Raw genomic sequence first — 8,278 nt, forward strand, 5'->3', positions numbered from 1 at the left:
TGTGTTCTGTGTGTACTGTGTGTAACCTGTGTGTACTGTGTGAAACATGTGTGAAACATGTGTGTACTGTGTGTAACATGCGTGTACTGTGTGAAACCTGTGCGTACTGTGTGTAACCTGTGTATTTTGTGTGCACTGTGTGTAACCTGTGTGTACTGTGTGAAACCTGTGTGTTCTGTGTGTACTGTGTGAAATCTGTTTGTTCTGTGTGTACTGTGTGTAACATGTGTGTATTTTGTGCACTGTGTGTAACCTGTGTGTACTGTGTGAGACTTGTTTAGTAAACAGCTTAGCCGTCTGGTTTTTATAGTTTAGGAATTGTAAAAGTTTAGTTAGCACTCCTTGGAGGAATTAGGCTTTTGTTTTGCTCCTGTGTTTTGTTTATTTGTTTGGATCTGTGTGAATAAAAGTGTTAAAGCTGCAGTTCGTGTATCTGGGAAAGATATTTCAAGGGAGCAGACCAACCTTGGCCGGGACACTACGTCACACCTAGCACCTTTCACAAGTAGCAGTTTGTGATGTATGGCTACATGTATAGTAGCACCAAACATGTACACATTTATATTTGACACACTTAATGTGACGTACCATTATATGAAGAAACATTTACATATATTTGCACCGAATGTATTATTTGAGCAAATTAACTTAGACTTCTAGATTTGCCTTTAACATCTCTTTATGATTTCATATTGATTTAAAAAAAAAAAAAAAAAAAAAACAAACAAAAAAAAACTTTATACTTGAAGGGACCACCTGAGTTTGTTTTCTTGCAGGCAGATTAGTGAATGAGATCAGGACTGTGATTTCACAGTAGTATGAAATGGAATTTGGCAAACTTTAAGAGGAATAATTGTACCAGTATAATGTAAAGAACAATATGGTGTAGTGTAGACACACATAGATGCATATCTTTCTAAAGCTACATTCAGAACATAAAGACAAGCAGAGAAAACCTAGCAAAGATGAGATACGCTTTCTGAGTCCAGGGTGAAGGACTGCCAAATGCAGTGAAGAAATTACAGTTAAGCCAGCGAATTAATTTGAAGTAATGATATAAACATACTGTATACCAGACATTAAAGCACTGTTCCCCTTTATTTTTCTTGTATTTGGGACTCCCTGCTTGAGCTTTAGATACATTGAAAGTTGAAGTACCTCTCTGGAAATGGGTCTGACTTGAAAACAAAAACTGTAATACAATGATCCCATGTAACAGAACTGCTGTTTAGTTTATAACTGAAAACAATTTATACAAAAATGTATAAAGTTACATATTAACAATGCCATTGTAATGTATTTAAAATGTGTGCCTAACATTCACCATATAATAATAGTAATATTAAAAATATAGTTACTTTTAATATGATTAATACAGAATACATTGCTTAAGTTGTACTGTGGCATAGCTGGAGGTATAGCTTCTTATTTATTTTAACACATAGCAATGATGATAAAAGGCAGGTGTTTAATGACTGGAATACCTCACTTAATTATTGCTATAACTAGACTTGCTTCCCAGACTTATATATATCACTTTCACAGAAATAACTGTTAACAAAGTGTTTTCAAGATTCAGATTATGTTTTTATTTATTTATTTAGTGTGCCCAATTATTTTACCCCGATTTTCTCTTCAATTTGGAATGTCCTATCATTTTTCCCTCCTCAACACAGCAATTCCCCACACAGCTCAGATGACCTGAAGTTTCAGTGGGTATCCTCCTATCCCAGGACCGAGCCAGCTTTGTCTTTTACCCAGGAACTTCAGAGCAGATTTCAGCGAGCTACTGACCTCTGGAGGACAAAGGCCAGCCCTGCAGTTGTCCATTTTGAGCTCACTGGGCTCCTAACCAGCAAGGTTTGCTGTAGCATGATGAGGAGAAACAGTCCCTGGCGATTTGTCCTCCCTATCCCACAGAATGCCAGAGCCAAAGTGACGCTACCTTCGGAATCCCTAGTGAAGACCGGTGACCGCACAGCCCATAAGTGAACATGCACTGTATGACACACCACAAGGGGACCCCAAGGCAAATTCTTGATCATTTAGATGAACAGCAAGCTATCAACATATATAATATTCTCAGCATAATAAAAATGGGGACAGTAGTGATTTTGATAAAGCTGGTAAGAACATAGATTTAAAAGCACTCCTTTAAAGCACAACCTTTTTATATGAACTTTACATAAAAATTCTAAATAATGAGATATTCAAACCTTAAATGAGTTTCTTTCAAACTTTACAGTGCCAGTGCTTCAGCACCTACTTTTCACCTCTCTAAATGCTCCCCAATTGGTTCTTCCCTTCCTGAGGGCCAGGAAACTCAGCTTCATGTAAACAAACACAGAAGTTCCAGATGAAAAAATGAGTTCACTGCTGCATTTCTCCAGGGCACATCAGGGACAAAGGGCACCTTTATCACCCTTGCCAAAGCGCTTTGTTTTTGTCTGTTAGATTAACATGCCCATGGGACAAATCTATGACATTTTTCATGGCATTAAGTAAGGGACAAAGGGATAGACAAAGAACACTGAATTTTGTTTAGCCATTAAGCACTGGACAAGCTCTATAGCCTGAACAATTCTTCAAAGGCCTCTTTGGTTATCTCAAGGCTACCATTTGACAGAATCATGAAATGGTTCATCATTAGTTTGTCACTCAGTGGCTAATTGCTGAAACAGAGATAATAAAAGCTTTGCCTTCCAGCTACATGCTCTAATTGTTTTGTAAATGTCGTTACAAATGCAACATTTTCTTAAATTAGGGCTTCCTTTTTTGTGACGAAATTCCTTTATGGCAGATTATTATTATTATTATTATTATTATTATTATTTATTTATTTGTTCATTTATTTTTTTTTTATCAATAATAAATTATTTACTATGATTTACTAAAATTACATGATATATATTATATATCTATATATATATATATAAAATTTATATATATATATATATATATATATATATATAGTGATTATTAATGATCAATGTAAGAATGAGAATCATACAATATATTCATGAAACACATTTCCAATATTTTGTAAATCTATTGTATTTTACTTTCCGGTAGAAGAATCAGGCCTGGGATTATGGGAAGATTTGTGTTTACACATTAAAATAAAAACATTTAGCACATTAAAAAGGGCTAGGTGACAGAATGGGTCAACAAAAGAACCTTTCACCTCTTGTGCAATCCAGTGGCACTTCTCTTTTAGCCACTGGCCAGTATGTTTAACACCCACTCAGACATACTTGATTGTTAACAATAAGGTATTCAGCTGTAATGCAGCTGACCATAGTGAGTGCATCTACAAATGTGTCTGTCTGCTTCACTGCCCAAGCCTGCCTCTTAGCGTTAGCTTCCAAACAGGCTCCTTTGCAAACCCGATAGACGTGTCTCTATATTACTTCATGCAGTCTTCCCCTGGAATGAGTTCATGGCGAGTAGATTACATTAACTACACTCACCTTTATTGTGTTGAATGCCATCTCGTTCTCTTCTCTGTGCCTTTATTTTTTTAAATTTATTTTTTCATGCTTGCTTTGATTGCCTTAGATAACAGGTATTTTGTTCTGATTAAAATGTTCTGGAGCCTTTGCTGGCAAATGTGGAAAAAGCCCTATATTGTCTTCATTCCTCCTGAGGTAATGGGAATATATGAAAGGCTTTGTGTGTTCTTTTTTTATCTTCTCTTTACTTAGGTATTGTGTCACATAAACATCTCTGCATCTAATACCCAGGGGTTGTTCAGCTACTTTATATTGTTAGAGTCTTGTCAATCAGATACCCGATGTCCTTGTGTTCTGCACAGGTAAGAGACTTTATAGTAGAAATTAGGAAATTGAGCCCCAAATTGGCCATGTGTCTTTTCATTTGTATTGAAAGGAATACAATGGTAAGTGAAATGTTTTCTCAGTGTGAGAGAACAAAAAATGCAGTATATTGCAATACAGGTATGGTTTACATACAGTGATGTTATCTAAAAAGGACAAGTTATGTTTTATAAAGTTTATGTTTAAGATTATCTTAAGGGCATATTTTATTTTCCCCAGCTGCACCAGTGGTTAGTGTTATGTTTTTTTTTTTTTTTTTTTTTAATATTTATATTTGAATAACCTTAGCAACTGAAGGACCACCAACTTCAGTCCAAACCCTTTCTTTTAAAATGTATTTTTATAGTATTATTTGTTGATGTTGATGATCTTAATTCTTATGATATCACTAGCTGTTCTCAAAAGCATTGTAGGCTAGGGTTTTTAATTCAAATCCAAAATACACCTGCACAATTTGAAGAATGGAAAAGCTGAAAGAACTAAGGTTAATCATTAAAACTCTCAGTGCAATTATGAGATAAGTCACACTTTTAAAACTTTTGGACAGGCTTAACCAGTTCTTACACTGACTTAAATACCATAATATTTGCAGAGGTGTTTGATGCCTTGACACATGCATGGAACATCAGTCCGAAGCCTTAACTCTTGGACACTTGCAAACTAAGACAAGGTAGCTTGTGATGACATGTTTTTAAATTTGGTGTTTGTGAATGTATTGCTTGTAATGGAAGAGGCGATAGTGCTTATTAAATATAAGGGTGTTGCCATTTTATCAGGTGACAGTGTTTCTATAAAACATGTCACACATTGATACTTGGCTTAACTTTCTTTACGCTGCAGTATATCTGAGTAATTATGCTTACTGATGCCTTTTGGATGTTAAAATCCTCTGCCATGTGCTCCCCTAGACCAGGTATTTGTTTTAACCATGTGCTTAATTAGATCATTTTACTTGTTTTCAGCTCTTAAACAGATGCAGATTTAAAGTTAGCTATAACATGTTATAACTAACTTGAACGCTGTAACTTTTTAGGAGCTGAGAACAATTAAAAAGGTCTAATTAAGCAAAGTATTAGTTTAAGTAAGGGTCTAGTTAAGTAACTGAGAGCTCAGCTGGAAAACCAGAAGACACCAGAAGACACAGATGAAAACCAGAAGACACATGGGGTCCCCAGGACCAAGTTTGGGAAATCCTGTGCATTACTGCTAGTGTCTTAAAATATTTGCTTTTACATCTATCATTTGTTACCAGCAGGTGTCACTGTGGACTTAAAAATTGCATCTGTCCTCAAACAATACATTTACAACTGCAGTTTGTAGTATATGCTGTAATAGAGGAATTATTTTCCAAGAGCAGCCTTAAGTCATGCAATTCACAGACATGATTTTAACCTGCATAGGATAATCTGTTCTTCAAGTTTTAAAGAGTCACATAACTCAAATAACCCTTTTGTGATTAATGCAATGTGCAGAGGGGTTAGGTTCTTTGCGAAATTAAAAAGAAAAATGCTCTACACAATCTACAGATTGTATGTGGGGCAGGTTTTAGAAAGACACAAAGTACAGTACTAGGGTTGCAACTCATTGTAAAGTGTGTTGATTGGTGGGCTCATATGGGGCACAGTAACCCCCACCCATATATAATTTATTTTACTTCTTGTAGATTTCTGAGTTTAAGAACATGGCATAGTAAGACGACCATTATGGGAGCTCATTATCCTGACTCAGCCGAGAAGGTGTGTTCATAGTTACGGCACTATAAATATGAGAGGGGCTAGCTGTGATGTTGCAATTCTGAAATCAGTCAAATAATTGCAGACACTCAACACGTGGCCTGATGTTTGCTTTATTTCATATTATTCAGGTATGTGTAACTTAATGAGTTCTAATGAAAGCGTGTAGCTACTAGAAGGGTAATGAACTCTGTAAAAGTCATATTTTGTGTAATAAAATTGATTTTGTTGTACTTGGATGCAAACTGTAAAAGTACTGGGAAGGCCTCAAGGCATTCCACTTGTAGCGGTAATGCACACCTCGTGCCTATGTAACATTCTGTATGTTGAACATTTTTGTTTGAGCTTTGGATCCTTTTGAAGTGGCAATTCTGAACTCAGTAAAATAACTGCAGCCATGCAACTGCATGGCTGGGTGTGTGCTTTATTCCAGATTATTGAGGCCGTAACACTTATCTGAGCAGTCGATAAGGATACATAAGTCAAACAGCCCTGGAATTAAATATTTTGGTATTTTTCATATCATCGCCTATGTATGTTTATGTTGACAATTCTTATAATAGCATTTCTGTAACAGGTCATATATACCTGGTGTGCCATCCACTGTTCAAGTCTATACTGCCATCTATTGTGATAATATTGGAATTACAATTAAGGGATTTGGATGGGCAATGGACAGTCCTAGAAAAACAAAAAAAAAAAAACATAAAGTACACTCTCTCTATCCTTGATAAACGACATTGTTCAGATATGGAACTTAGTGATTTATGAATTTACACAGTGCACAGTAACCCTCAAATATGGAACTTAGTGATTTATGAATTTACACAGTGCACAATGAAATGACCCTCAAATGGCAAACTGAAAACTTTAAACTACAGCTGAAGCTTTGAAATTGATGGATTATATAAATCAATTATCTCTACAATACCAGAGAGATAGATGACTTGTTTGATGGGAGAATGCAAAGAGAACAAGCTCAGATATAAGAAGTGATCAAACAATGAATCAATTAAGCAATCAATCTTTATTTGATATAGTGCCTTTCATAGTGGACCATCACAAAGTGTTTTACAAGATGCAGTAACAATACTTTATATACAGAGGTTGGTAAGACGGCTAAATGTAACGTTATTAAGTTAGTATAATTTTAGCTTGTTTAAAAAAAAAAAATAACAACAAAAAACAAACAAAAAAACAAACAAACTATACATTAAGCTACTGATGTCAGGGACCAAGAAACTCTACTTGGGGAATCATTTAATTCAGTATTTATTTTGTGTTTCTTCACCAGAAATGTGACCCACTTAAGCATGTAAAAATAGCAGCTTATACAAAAACATAAAAATAATGAGTTAGTTTTAGTGCAATACAAGGCAGTCAGTTTAACTTAACTATTTGTATAGGTTAATTTCAGCAGCTTTTCCATCTGTCCCCCAATATTAGAGTACACACCTGATGCAGTAATACTAAAAGATAATAAAAAACAAAAGTGAAATGTATTACTGTAGATTAATTTTGATGCTACTATATATTTCATGACTGAGTGTCATGAAAGAAAGTTGTGCACTTAATTAGCAGAGTATGTTTATTATTAAGGTTTTGTTTCTGCTTTTTCTAATTGAACCCATAATTCACAATAAGAACAAAAGTGTATTGTCTAGTCTGATCCGATGATGCAGGCTCTGGAGATCAACCCACTTCAAAATGAACAATATATTACAGTTCTGAGAAAAGCTCCCTCTCCAGGTTTTCTAATTTTATGCATGACATGCAAAGCGCAGTACAGTGTGCACATTGGGCCCTGTGCAGTTTTGCTCCACGAATCCACCATTTCATTCAGATTGGTAACTTTGCAGTCGTGAACTCGCTCTTTGGAGGACAAGAGGGGGTATTTCATCAACACTCTATAACAATAAGACCCCCAATGTTCAAATACAAACATTGTTTTGTAATATTGAGACCATAGACATTGGAAATTATATCACGATTGAGAAATGAAATGAAAAGAAAAAAAAAATTGTAGAAACAGTTCTTTATTACCGGGCTCTGCTTTCTCCTATCTGCCTGAGATCACCCATAGTACATTTATAGTACTGCTGCAATGTGAGGGGGATATTTCCATGTCATTAAAAAAGTGAGGGGCATATATCCCCCACATCCCCCTTGTAAATTACTTGTGAAAGCAAGAGCCATAAGAACAGGGTTGGAGTCAAAAGGAATTCCTTTGAAGGACACTGGATTTGGAATTGGGTAAAATAGAAATGGGATTGGAATTGGGTAAAATAGAATGGGGATTGGAATTGGAATTGGGTAAAATAGAATTTGGAATTGGAAGTTTGTTTTGAAAAGGAATTTGAAATGGAATTGGAATTGACTCCAACCCTATGTTAGAGCCCCTTCACAGCTCAAGCACACTGGAACACCTTACAACTGAGTTATCACATTTTACCTGAAAATTAGCTTCCTAAGGCACCCAGCTATTTGAATCAATTTAAAATATTTACCATGATAATGCCCTTGCAATTGAGCATCTTCCTCATAAAGATACCTTAAATCTAAATAGGGGTGAATCTAAATAGCAATAGAATACATTTATAGTAAGTGATTTTTCAGAACTATAGTGCAAGTAAGTTTCTTCAGTGAATTTTATGTTTTCCTACTTTAAGGACTCAAACAGCTACAATAATTATATCTGACTTGAAAATA

Source organism: Polyodon spathula, chromosome 2 (genome assembly GCF_017654505.1).
Source record: "Polyodon spathula isolate WHYD16114869_AA chromosome 2, ASM1765450v1, whole genome shotgun sequence".
Classification (NCBI taxonomy): Eukaryota; Metazoa; Chordata; class Actinopteri; order Acipenseriformes; family Polyodontidae; genus Polyodon; species Polyodon spathula.